We start from the raw sequence: 14,303 nt of genomic DNA, 5'->3' as shown, positions 1-14,303 counted from the left end.
GAAGAGAAGGGGAAGGTACAGGAGAATGTCAGATACGTAAATAAGAGTACCTCAACATTTTCGGAGGACTGCATTAAACTTTCTTGCAAGTTACCCAGTATCTGAAGAATCCCAGATCTTCCATGCACACTTATGATCATTCCTAGTATAAAACAAGACTGCATCAACAAAATAGTCTTTTTACTACCTGGTTAGTCTGGAAGCTGTCAAAATACTGCTGTACAATACCGCCTAAAACACTGCTTCTGTCTGAGTTTAAATTAATACAACAGGAAGATCCACAAGCTCCATGAGTTGAGTCCTGGTTATTTAATAAAAAAAATAAAAAATCAAGCTATAACCACGTGCTTAGAAACAGCTTTTCATCCTTCATATCTAAAAGCATAAGAGGATATTGCAAGACAACACAAAACTTGGTATAAAATTCCGTAACGTCAACATATTGCCATTTACATAGCACATCTTGATGATTCCCTCCTTTCTCAAGCAGTCTTTACGAGATGGGGCAGATGCACAAGACAGTTGCATACCCAGAAAAATACTGTTACTCCATCTGACAACTCAGCTTTCTCCTCCTCCACTGAAGTCTTTAATTATATTTAGGTACAGATGGATCCTTTAATTTAATCAATGAATCCTGGAATCATAGAAAACATATCAGATTTCTAATTTTTTTTCATGCCATTTTATTTAGACAGTGGTTCATGGCGTACAGTTTATCATCAGTCAGAAAAAGGGCATTTTTTAGCTTGTTCACATCATACGCTTATGCAGATTCTAGGGGAGGAGAGAAAGCTTACAATACCACACATTTTGATAGCAATAGCATTTCTCTCTGCCCTAGGTCTACATTCAGGATGGCAGAAGTGTTGCTACTGGAGGTTTTAGGTTTTTCTTTTCTAAGCTTCCTTAAAAATGTCATTGCTAGCTCTACTCTTTGAGAAGGCACATATAAATTTATCATTTAATTCCTTTAGAGATTTGGAATGCATTAAGTGTTTTGTTTTCATGTATTTGGATATTTTGTCACTACTCGTTACATTTGTTTTTTAAGCCAAACTGTCAAAAGCACAATTTCTACTTCTCTGAATCATACTGCATACCAGAAACAGCATCGCTACCAGTCAACTTGATTATAGGGTTGGGGTGTTTTTTGCACTACTGTTCTGAAGTTTCAGCTAGCATTTGCCAGAGATGGAGACCCTGCCTGAAGAGTATCCCGTCCTCCAGTCACTTGAATGGGGAGTTTCCAGCAGACTCCACTTGATGGGAAATTACCTCCAGCAACACAGCTAGCAAGCTCATGCAAATACAATACACTTCATATGCATCTCAAAACAAAAAGTAAACAAAAAACAACTACCACAAATATTAACAAGTCCCAGTAGCCCCTTTCCATTTGACCATGACTGCAGTGATCCCCAACAGCACTCTACCCTGAAACATAAATCAACTTTCCTCCTAGTAACAGGACATCCATACTTCATCAGAACACTGTAAAATAACTTTAGGCTTACTCTTGGTGAGAGCATCCACAGAAGTAGTCACCTAAGGCCACTCCAGTGGTCATAGCCTTGATTGGAATATACGACTAAGATGATGCCTGTTAACTTCCATGTAAGTTATGGCAAGAACCTGCTCCATTTGGCACAAACATTAATTTCCCTGTATTTGTTCAATTTGGCAGAACTTTTAATATGGTGGTAGTCTTTTCATGGCAGTAGCTTTTCATGATGGCTAGCAAAATTAGAACTCCAAAACCAACAAAACCCAATATTATGGCAATCTACTAACTACAGCTTTTGTCAGCTTAATACTGTAAACGCCTTATGCCAGCACAAATAAAGCTGAAGGCAAATTTGAAACAACCGTCATAGCTACAGATCCATACAGTGAGTGAAGAGCCACAAGACATCACTTCAAGCATGAAACACACAGTTCTGGGCAGTTACAACCTAATGTCGCAGAGTGACAGTAAACTGACATGTGGATTGTCTGACACAGTTTGAAAGCTGTTGAGAACAGCATTTTTTACTTCTTTGCCACAATTTACTTACACTTTTTCGCAACTTAAAAATACCCCCAATCTTTTGATACTCCCCCTCTGCCTTGTAACAAAAGCAATGACCCAAGACTAAAGTTAATAGTGCAGACTCCAAGGGGAGACACAGGAGGTGACTTCTGCCAGAAGAAAAGGTTCCACAGCACTTAAAACCAATGCCTGAAGTCTCATATACCACGTACAGCTGCACAAGTGTGAAATGGGGGAACAGCAGGTGGTAACCTTGAGGTTCTCAACAGAAAGAAGTAAACAGACTTGTGCAGCTACCAAGATGCTATTAGAAATGAAGTGCAAGAATCCACATTTCTTCACTTGGGGAAAAAAAAAAAAAAAAGATACTATTTCTTATCACGAGCTGTTTTCGCATTCACTAGAAGGCAATTTTTGCTAAACTAAATCTGAAAACAGATCAGTTCTTGCAGTCATTGCAACTTCACAGGAAAATGGGGGGGGGGGGCGCGACACACGACACCTCTGAACAACTGAAACTCTGATGTTTCAGTTGGGCAGCACTTCCAAGAAAGGACTGTTTACAGGATACAGTTTGATAGTTTTACTGAAGTTGTTTCAGAGAACAAGAAAGACTTTCTTGCCACTTGTGTACTTTGATAGTAAGAGGAAGGCACAATCCCTTTGGGGCTACAAGGCTGTTCCTATTTTCAGATCATAAACAAAAAACCTAAGTGACTGGTTACCAGCAGGAATTAGTTCTTAACATACTTCGCTGGAGGACTCAGGTGTCTCTCGCAGATTAACAAACAGCCCTTTTTACAATGAATTGAGACTTCTGTCTCTAGATATTCTGCCTGTCCTGCCAAAAAAAGGTTGGAAAGCTATTCATTTTTCTTGACTGCCAAAGAAGGCAGTTAAAATAAAATCAGCTATTTGAGCCCTTTGTTCCCTGCGCACCTTCCTTCGGCTGCAATCCTGGAGGAAGGCTGGAGAAGGAACTGACAAACCGAAACCCAGCTCAGCTTCCTCCAAAGCTACACAGAAGGAGCCATGCTATAGCTTCTCACCTTGAGGAGGTCTCATTGGGATCTATACCCTTTCTCCCCCGTGACCTGCCTTCTCCTGAACAGGGGGCTCCAGGAACCATGCCTCCAGAAAGAGCGCCTGGTGTCGCTCCTGCAAAGCTCAGGCAGCCACCACCCAGAACAGCCCCTACCTAGGCATGCCAGGAGTGCATGCCATGGAAAACCAGAAGCCTTCTACTAAAATTCCATTTGCTGCTTCAACCTGAGATACCTCCGCTGTAAATTTTTGCTCTCCCAGCACCACCATCCAAGGAAACCCAGCTTTTTCTGCACTTGGTTATAATGCACTTCAAATTTTCTAAGCTGCAGCTGTGTTTAGCATCCAACCCCGGAATCACGAAATACAGATTAGCAGGAGGAGCAGCTTCCAGATACCTCTACATTGTAACTACAGACAGAGAACCAAAAACGCACCAGAAACATGAACAAGATGCTGTGGGATCATGGCAGAGATCTGTTTATGCCACTGTACGTAAGGCCACCTGCATGGGCTTCATGGTGTTTCAAGGAAGAGCGTTAAAGAAACCACACTGCTGTTAACGTAAACTGTGCTGCCAACCGAAGCTCAGGGTTTCATCCAGCAGCACTGAACACCAATGTATGCTAACTAAAACCATCCCAACATAAGGGCAACTTTCACCATTAAATTTCTACCACGTAAGACAAGCCTGAGGCTATTTCTGAAGGGGAACATCCAGAAGGAATTTCCTGAGATGAACCAGCCAGCAAGCGTGCTCCAGTGGAGATACACCATATGCTGCTACGCATGAAGCTGAAGTTGTCAAGTTAAGCCACCACTTTGATTACATGTTTTCCAGCACAACTGCTCAACACAACAGCTCTTCAGAACTGCTAGGTGGGGAGCAACACAAGGAAACGAAAAGAAGTCTTCTTGCTCCTAAAATAAAATACAAGCAAGAACCAACTGCATTAGACCCAACTCATTTAAGAGAACACAAGTTACAAAAGCCACTTTCAAAGAAGGGTTAATTTAGCTTATTTCAAAACAATGGGTGCCTGCATCAGGTATATTGCCAACCTTAGTAAAATTCACTTTAACACCAGTTACAAATACAGGGCTAAATGAGACTTTCAGGTCCCAAATCAGTAAGTGACCGGTTTAACAACAAAAATGTTCTAAAACAACAGTAATGTTTTGGTGCTCTCTGTTCCTAAACAAATCTCATTCTTTCACTGAACTATTCAAAACAAAGGGATAGCTTTTAATGGCAACCAGAAAGGAATATTGTTTTTAAGTTTCTTAGCCTGACTATTTAGGATGACTCAAAATTCAGAAAGTAAAGGGCCAAATACTACTAATCCATGCAACAGCTTTGAAAAGTTTTTCTCTCTAAAGGCATCCTTTTTAAAAAAAAAAAAACCCAAAACATTTTTTCTTCTTCAACCCCATTTATTGAGCCCCACAGAAGAGGTCTTAAAAGTTACAAAAACAAATTTCAGGACTGAATAAGAGAGACCCAGAACAGACATTATTAGAAACATAGACTATTTAGGCAGTGATCATATCAAGGTGTGTTATGTTGTAGACTGGCTGTAAAAGACTGCTAAAGAGGCAGAAAGTGTTAATGTAATACCGTGAAAGACATGATATGTAAGTCCGATACTGAAGTGACTTAACTTTTACATGACTTCCATAACCCTTCTAAGATGTTGGGGCTGTATGTTTTCAGATTAAGTACAGACTGTACTGCATGCAGGTAAACTACTTATTCCCCATGACCCTCACTTGGTACCTGAGTTTTCCTAGATGTCTACTGCAGATTTCTGTACTGAAGATGAAGAAACAAAGATGACGGCCCAATCAGAGGCAACATCTCGCTGTGCTTCTCACTGTCTTAGGAACGAAGCTTCAGTGAAGATCCGGTGGTCACCCCAGGTTACCTCACCACAGGCTCTCAATGATGGAATCTAACTTCTATTCTTAAATCAAATACAACTAACTTTGGACAACTGATCTTCTGGGAAGTCACAAAGATTGCCTGCTTGTGGCTTGTCTTGTGAAAACATCTCTGATTGCTCATAGATTTCCCAGACAAGCAGGGTAGAGAGCTCACCTACACTGTATGGGTCCAGCTGAGTTGTTCATCTTGTACACTACACCCACAAAGCATTTTACTCCGCATGAGAAATCATTCCAACCTTTGGAAGTCAATTTTAGTTGATGCGAGAGGAATTCAGCAATGATCAACCCATAATCAACACTCTTATGGCAGCAACCAGAATCACTCACCACATACCCAGGCCCTCAACCAATTCATTCCATTCACGTATCGTTTCACTAACCAAATAATTACATATCTCAGAAATCACCCTCTGCACCCTTTCCCTCTTGTTCCAGGGAAATTTCTATACTAACGGGTCTTTGTAGCAATGGTTCAGGACCAGTGACTAGCATGTAGATACTGAAGTGTCACAGTGAGATGTCCGATTTTGAGTTCCAATGAAAGACACCTTGTTTTGGTGGAATTTATTGATTTCCAGGTCAGGAGAAAAGTTCAAAGGTCATAATAATCCCAATATGCTTTCATGCTACAAGAGAACACAGACAGCCTAAATAAAATACAGTATCATGTTATACCCACAGGTCCTTTAAAGAAGTTGATTGCATCTTTGCCAACTGCACAAACACTGCACCGCAGATTCTTGTAGACTCTGGCCTACACCTTTTAATGTTACATCAGCCTCGGATGTCTGACCACATCTCACCTTTTCAAAGCCAGGGACTAGCCTTACTCGCAGACATCACCGCCCCGTTGATAGCACTGTTTCGCTAGCATTCACGTTTCCCAGCCTGCCTGGGTTGCTGTGAGCAGCTTTTTGAACTACCATGCACCCGCAACTCTGTCACACCAACAGCCCGAGGGGCGTACGGTCCCAGCAAAGGCTGCTGCCTCCAGCAACTCCAACCTTTCCCTAGCAAGGTTTGGTGCTAAAAGTGGGCAACAGCTCTCGAGATGCCCAGTACAGGCACAGCCTTTTCAAGCATAGGGAGCCAGGAAAGGGATGAAGGTATCTCTTATAGGCAGGATGGAGCAGAGCCTGATAACCTATTGCTTCAAATAGTCTGGAATAATGGACACCACGCATCTTTCTGAAGAGTCAAAACAACATCCCCTCTCCCGCCCTTCCTCCAGGAACCAGACACAAAGTGCTAAAAATGCAAAACTCTGAAGCAAAGTTTCACACGCTGCTTAATCAGTCAGTCTTATCCAAGCTGTTGGAGTCTAGCTGCTCATCAATGCATTTTGGTGCCCAGATGGATCTCTCTATTTAACAGACTAGCAATTGGGCCCCCACAGTGCTGATGCCTTTTCAGAGAATACAGGCCCACGTTTTAGAGCTAAGAGTTCTCCTCGACTGCACGCACAGTTGAGCTTCATTACTTGAGAATACATTTATATCCAAGCAATTTTACAGTTATAGTAGAAATCCTGTGCAAAAATAAAACTGTCCCAGTTGCAAGGTAGTACACCATTTATTTATAGCAAACAACAGATGTCCATACCAACCATCTAAAGAAAATCTGGACATTGCACTGATTCTTGGAGGAGCTGTAAATAACCAACAGGTCATAGATGTTTTCTGGGCATAGTTCCAAGATGGCACTACTGTTTCTGTTTGAATTCAAAGTGTATTTGTTACACTTGAATCCCAAGAGTTTTTGTTTTTATGGTGGGTAGGCATACAGGATTCCTGGCCAACGCTGCATTCCACAAGGCAGAGTCTTATTTGATATCGTGAGAACATCTAGCTCTTGTCCTTGGGCCACGTCTTTCAGCAACTGGGATCGTTTCCCATCAGCATTTCCCCATCTCGTCTTTGTGGTTTGCAACTTTGCTACTTGAGGCTTGGTTGCTTTCCTACCCAAGTAATCAGACAGTTTCAGGATTGTCTACAGATAAGATGATCTGACTTAAGAGTTCTCCAGGACCCAAGTTACTGCATGAAGAAGCTTCAAGTATTTGCAGAGGACTCAGCTGACAGCAGTGAAATAGTACGTCGAAGGAGCCAAAGTGACACTTCCTTACTTTCAAGACAACTCCTACTGCACTGAATCTATACACCACACCCTCTTCTAGTTTGCTGTGTACTCCCTACTATTCAATGGAGTCAAATTCTTTAAATAGCAAGTTAGATGCTTGGCACATTACAGCCATATATATACAGTGCACAGCTTTATAAGGACCAGAAGGTATGCCAATACCCTGCACTTACCATTTCTAGAACACTTTGAGCTATCAAACTGTTACAGAGAAATCTGAAACTTACAGAGTGTTGAACTATAAATCTTAATTTTAAACCAAGAGATGCCAAAAACATAACTGGTGTCTTGCTGGAGTTCTAATTAAGGACAAGATAAGCCCCCTTTAAATTTCTGTCTCCTTTAAATAAGAGGAGAATCAAGTCGATTAATCCATATTAAATTTGCAATGAGACACTTGTTTCTTTGGTGTTCACATGGGGACCAGCAGAAGGTTGAACTCCACTTAATTTCCTCTAAAAGTACACATTCACCCCTCTGTTGGATGGATTTTCACTTCTTTCAGAAGGGCAGTTAAGGGCTTAACACTGAATTTTAACAGTGATTTCCACCTTGCTCTAAGTGGGATGGAGCAAACAAAAATTCTCGTAGAAGACAGCAAAACCTTCATGGAAGTATTAAACTTCTGCCTACATGGATACTGTGGAAACTGGCACCACAACCGTGTGACATTTGTCAAGCATCCTACCCCCTCCAACACACACCATCGGCTGCCCCAAGCAGACTGCCTAGTAATACGCCACCAAGCAGTCAGCTGGACCCGGCTTTGAGGGCTCCACTTGAACTAGACAGCAACTGCCACTCGGCAAGCTGCAAGTGAAAGTCTTCAGGCGTTGTGCCACCCCGGGTATGCCGTTTCACCCACTTGTTAATCTAGCCTGGACACCCACACAAGGAACTCTGATCTCCCAGGCAACTCCTAGGAGCAGCCAGTACTAACAAAGCCATCTCCTCTGCCTCCACCAAACTGGAAGTGTGCGCTAGAAGAGGTCTGCAAACGCGAGCTATGAAAACCTAGGGTCATCGTAACATCTGACTCTTCTTAGTTCACCAAATCACCCCAGTAAGACCACTGAGCTTCACAAGTTCTCAGCCCTAACAGATCCTAGATTTGCTCATTAGCAACAAGGATCTTCCATGTGCTGCCCTTTTTACCCTGCTTCTGTTGTGATCAGAGACTATTTCCTCAAGACACTGGTGGAAAAGATCCATTAGTGGACTTTGTTCTAAATGTGACCCAGATGGCCGAACAGACTTAATCCTGACAATTTGAATAGCAAGCCACTTAGAAATACCTATCATGATCGCTTCCACTTCGCAAATTATATTTTCTTCTTAATTTTTCTTCTGAAATCATCATACTTTTCAGAGAAGTAGCTTCAAGCAAAAAGAATTAAAAAAAAAAAGTATTTGCCTTTGGGTTTTTGTCTAAGTGGTTAGGGCAGTACTAATTATTCATCTTTGGTAGTTATCAGAAGCTTTGCAACTTACAGCAAAACTTGCATATACAACTGTAACATAGAATCCTACCCACTAAGCACAGCACAGATTTCTACCGCATGGCACAACAAATACTTGGTTCTCTAAGATAACTTAAAAAAATCTGGTATTGCAAACTACTCAAAATAACAACTCGTGAGCTTACCTACTTTATCAGCGTCTTTGGGAAAAGAATACTGAAATATAATTAGTATTTCTTCCAGCTGTCACTTCTGTCTGGATGATGCTATTTTTACTGCTACAAGCTGAAGGGTCCTTTAAAGACTGCATAAGCAACAGAAGTCAGGCTCACATTCTCTCTAAGGACTAAAAAAGTTTACTATTCACCAATCTGTGGCTGTAATTCTTTGCAATACACTTCAATTGACTGTAAAATCTGAACAGCATTTAACATTAATTTTACTGAGCATCATATTTCAGTGCTTCAGTATTCAGAATGCATCTGTGGTTTTTTTGTGAAAACCATAAATCTAGAAGTAAGCTTTGTATCTTCTGCCAAGATTTAAATCTTAATTCCCACAGGGCTGTGCATTTAATGATATGAAGGCATTGTTTGCTAGACACATTCAGTCCTGAAAGCAAAATCAAGTTCTACAGAGCTGCTGAAATTTCTACTGGTTACAGCGGAAGACATTTACTCACTATTTTTTAAGTTTGTCTTAGTTGCCCAAGCCTGCCAAAGCTTTGCTGACCCCTCTTCAGGAAAAAAAAAAAAAAGTTGACCGGTGTCGCCTAATGTGGAGAAGTTTGCGAAGGAACCATCCTGATAAACCCGCTAAACAGAGGGCACTATTGGGATATAAAAGGTTGCAACCATGTATTATTTAGCCCCTACTGGTCTCCTACAGCACAAGTATTATGCTCAGAGTTCATGAGATTATCAACATCCAGAAATTGCAGATTTTGAAGGCTTTTCTAAGTTTTTTTTTGTCTGGTTGAAACAAGAAATCTTTAGGTAGCCTCCTCCTACCCAAACATAATAAAAACTAAGAAGTATTTTAAAATCAGTGCCTCCTCCTATTCCAAAGTGAAGGACCAGATGCAAATATGAAAATATCAAATTCCTCATGCGGTCTAACAACCGAGAAATAACAACTAGAACATGAAGAGGGAGATTCAGAGTACTATACCTGAGAGGTATTAGGCCAACTTCAAAAGCAGAAGGCGGCAGCATCCAGATGTTTACTAGCCCTTACCTGCTCAGGTTACCATAGTTTCTATATCCAATTAAGAGAAACCACCCCACAGCAGTTTTGGGATACCTGCATCAGCTTTCTCCCTCCCTCCCTCCCTCCCACCCAGAGGTGTCCACACACTGCCTGCCCGCCTCTTGCCACCTGCCACGAACGGTGGTTGTGCTTTCTCAACAGTTACCCACTATCAGCCCAGATAAGCTGTAGGCAGTGGAAAACCTGCCAGGGACAAGCCAAAACATCCAAGCGAAGACAACCGAGCTGCAAACAGAAACCAAGGACCTATACCTGTTGTCACTCCCCTCCAAGTCAGGTGCAAAGGAAACTTTATACGGCAGCCGTGCCTAGCACCAGCTTACTAGTGGAAATTAAGGCAGACTCGGGGCAACTTCTCTTTGCTGACACCATACTTGTTCAGCCCATTGGTGTCACAAATAACAGAAATCCACACACCAGAGGCAGCTGATGCTACAGTGAAGAGCGCTGGCAGCTGCTGTCACAGCCCTGTGACCAGCAGCAGTGGCATCAGATGAGCTTTTTGAAGAGCTTCCTGCTGTAAGCAGATCCTAAGGTAACAACAGAGGATCCCTAGCATCCGGTTGAGTTCTGTATTTTTTCATCCCTCCACAAGAGAAGCAGCTACAACTGCTAATTGTCCTTTCAACGCTTGCCTGCAATGAGCATTCAAGGGCCAGGGATAGAATGAAAGCCATAAGAACAGACACAGAAGTGACAAAAAACCCTAAGTTCAAGAAAAGTAAAGAAGAAAGGAAACCAAGGAACAACATTCTCCTTGTTATTTTTATGCTCTTTTTCTATGCTGCTGTCCTGGTTTCAGCTGGGATAGAGTTAATTTTCTTTCTAGTAGCTGGTATAAGGTTATGTTTTGGATTCAGTAGGAGAAGAATGTTGATAACACACTGATGTTTTCAGTTGTTGCTAAGTAGTGTTTAGACTAAGTCAAGGATTTTTCAGCTTCTCATGCCCAGCCAACAAGAAGGCTGGAGGGGCACAAGAAGCTGGGAGGGGACACAGCCAGGGCAGCTGACCCAAACTGGCCAAAGGGGTATTCCATACCATGGGACTTCATGCCCAGTATATAAACCAGGGGGAGTTGGTTGGGGGGATCGCTCCTCAGGAACTAACTGGGTATCAGCCAGCAAGTGGTGAGCAATTGCATTGTGCATCGCTTGTTTTGTATATTCTCATCCTTTTATTATTACTATTTTCATTTTATTATTATTATCATTATTATTTTCTTCCTCTCTGTCCTCTTAAACTGTTCTTACCTCAAACCATGAGTTTTAGCTTTTTTTTTTTTTCCAGTTCTCCTCCCCATCCCATTGGGGGGGGGGGGGGGGAGTGAGCGAGCAGCTGCATGGAGCTTAGTTGCTGGCTGGGGTTAAACCATGACACCTCCATTTCTCCAAAGTGGTGCAGGACCCAAAGACATTAAAGTGAGCCATAGACATTTGTCATGGCCCATGGAAGCCTTGTCACTCCTTCCCCTTCCCAAGCCTTTAACTATTTCCTCCTGTTAATAGCACAGCCCAACCATTTCCCCCCCCCCCCCCAACATTAACCCCAAGTTAACCAAGGGCACAATTTCTTGTTAAGCAGGTGGTCCATGACACGAGACATTTGCAGTTTTGTGAGCATCAGCACAGACCACAGGACCAGTACAGCTCAGGACTGAGACAGCACTTCACTCGCCACGCTAGTCTGCTCTCTGCCAGTCCCACAGACTGCTACACGCCAAGCCTCCTGAAATGCTGCTAACGTGTTCTTGTCAACAAAGAGGGCAACTGAGGAAGGGTCCCTTTGGCTGAGCATACAAACTCCCTCCATTTAGGAAGACGTAGCCCAACCATTCAGTCTAAGAGCTGATGGTATGTAAGGTCAAAATGCCACAACCAAACCTTCAAGGCAGAAAATGTAGGAAGGGGATGAAAAACCCTTGTTACTCACGAGCAAGTCTGGGTCCTGCAAGACCTGGAGAACTTGTGAGGCTCGGTGATCTTTCCTGGGTAACTGCGTAAAGTGGCGCTTGGTAGAGGGACAATCAGAGAGGTGGGGAGTCATACCTGGTCATCTGCCTTTCCCACCTCCTGGCTTTATTCTGGGCAGGAGGGAGGGGGAGGTTGAGATGGAAGAGAGAGAACAGCCTAAATCCGTGACTTCCATGAACCTCCGCTGCCCTCCAAGCCATGGGGGCAGACGCAGCTCCCCTGGTGCCCTTCCTTCCCCAGACTGCAGCCCCGCAGCAGCACAGGAGCAATGCCTGCTCCAGGCCACAAGCAGTTCGCCAGTGCTTCAGGATGACCAGGAAGGGCAGTGCTGTGCAGCCTTCCTCAGAACAAGCCAGTTCAAATACCTTCCTTTGAAACTCAGGGGAGGATGCTTTCCCTATGCATTTTTCTTAGCAGGTGCCACAGGTTGAATGCCGTGATTTTAAAGCCAAGCGCATTCTTCCTTCTGTATTTTATCCTGCGTGGCTAGATTTTGCAATTTATTTGAAATACAAACTTTTCAAGCCTAAGAATTGGGTGATTTATTCCACTTTCTTTTTTAAGGATGCTAACACTCATAGCTTTAATGCTATTCATCTTGCATTGAAGTTTCTGAATGATTTTACTATTCATTAAAAATTGAATCCACACAGAAGACAGAGGTAGAATGCTAACGCTTACTCAAGCCAGAATGCATTTTTAAATTGTCCTTAGGACAATTATTTACACGAGTTTCCCCGAAACAGTTATCCATTTGAAATCTGACAACTTCTGTGCTCCTTCTGAAGCATTAAACTCCATAGAGTTACTTCTAATTTACAATGCTGCACAGCACCAGCACCTCTGAACTTCTAATACAGAGTCTGCTTGCTTTGTTTCTTGCCCCAGGAGCAAGGAAAACAAGCTGATGCAACGGAAGGGTAACACTACTTTTGTTAAACCTGCTTACTGCCAGGATACAAGTCAGATGACATTCAGCAGCAGTACACCTTGATGTAATCAAACCCAAGCTACCAGGAAAAAACAAAAGTTTTGCTAACTTGTGGTTCCCAAACTACAAGCAACTCACATGACGATTCACGTTCGCAGAAAGATGTTTAACTGAATGCCAATACATTCCAGAAAGCCAAAATATTAGGTAGAAAACCTGAAGATCTGGGGGGCCCTACTACAAAAGAATTAATATATTTCCATCATGGTTCATTTCAGCGGAATGTTGGCAAGGATTTAGACTCAACCTTGACTGCTGACTACCCAGACATTATAGCATTATGTGAGTGCTGGGAAATCTACAGTGAAACTTACCGATTAAAGACAATTTTTTTTTTAATTACATTAGCATTACATATTTCCTTGAAAGGTACACGCCTTTGATAAAGACGGGGGGGGGGAGAGGAAGGAAAAAGGAAAAAAAAGGAAAAATGCAAATATGCACCAGCAGCACAGGAATTAATGTAAAGCCAGCCATCCTTTTAGGCAACATCCTACCTGAAAGTAATCACAACAGACACTCCAACAAAGGAACCGTCCTGGCAGGAAATAATTATAGCAATAAAGTGATTACGTATCTTGGGGTCTCAATATTGTGAGACCAAGACCAGCAGAATCAAAGTAACTTTCTTTTTTTAACAGCATTTAAATACAGCCTGACAGGGAAGAACGGGAAGTTTAGAACCAACAGCACCTTCTTCCTCTTGTGAGAAAGTGCACGTCAGAGCCCTGGCTAACCCTCTGCTGCTACCCAAAGCATTAAGCCACCGTTATCACCACCCCATAATTCCTAACGTTAATACCTCCTTTGCAGCTATAGGAAGTACCTCCGTAAGCGTGGTACCTCTCTTCGTTTCCCACACATGCTTTATAGAAGAAAGCGTTTCAAAGGGCAACACGCAACGAAATTTCAACGTTGCGCTCCTTACGCGGGGCAGTATTTTGCTTCAGTAACGGTCCACACCGGCCTGGCAGTACCAGCGCAGACAGTTCCCCCGGAGCAGCTTGCTCGGCGGGGGAGTACGAGCAGTATGACTTGCACTGCGAGTGGGAGTCCCTCTGCAGCCGCTCACCCACGTTCACACTTACTTCCCCGCGCTACGCGTTCCTCCAAGTTCCACGAAAGCCTCAGTTAGTCCTTGCCAAGTCACAAACGAAGGTGACTTGGCCACCGCGTTTGTGGCTAGCCCTCCCGCTCCTCGTGCTATCCAGCAAAGCAAAAAGTTGCCTTAATCCAGAGACTTCCAGATCCCTCCTCCCGATACGCTACGAGCATCTCGGATGCTATCAGCATCCCCAGTGCTGACTGACTTCACCCGTTTACGTGTCCAGCGCCCCGCGGGGCAGACGAACGCCCCAATTCCCAGAAGTCTGGGGCAGAACAGCAACTCGCCCCAAACTTTCGGCGCACCCGCGAAACGCCCCCTCCCGTGGCGGCAGCTGCCCCCC

General features: G+C 43.2%; 1 protein-coding gene across 1 annotated transcript in view; it reads right to left on the bottom strand.

The window, feature by feature from the left end:
* The window catches only part of TAF4B (TAF4b RNA polymerase II, TATA box binding protein (TBP)-associated factor, 105kDa), a 97,956-nt gene that overhangs the window by 58,736 nt on the left and 24,917 nt on the right, over positions 1–14,303 (bottom strand). The window lies entirely within an intron of this gene.

The sequence above is a fragment of the Haliaeetus leucocephalus genome, unplaced genomic scaffold, assembly GCF_000737465.1.
Source record: "Haliaeetus leucocephalus isolate CR32 unplaced genomic scaffold, Haliaeetus_leucocephalus-4.0 Scaffold428, whole genome shotgun sequence".
Classification (NCBI taxonomy): Eukaryota; Metazoa; Chordata; class Aves; order Accipitriformes; family Accipitridae; genus Haliaeetus; species Haliaeetus leucocephalus.
This window is presented reverse-complemented; position numbering and strand designations above follow the sequence as displayed.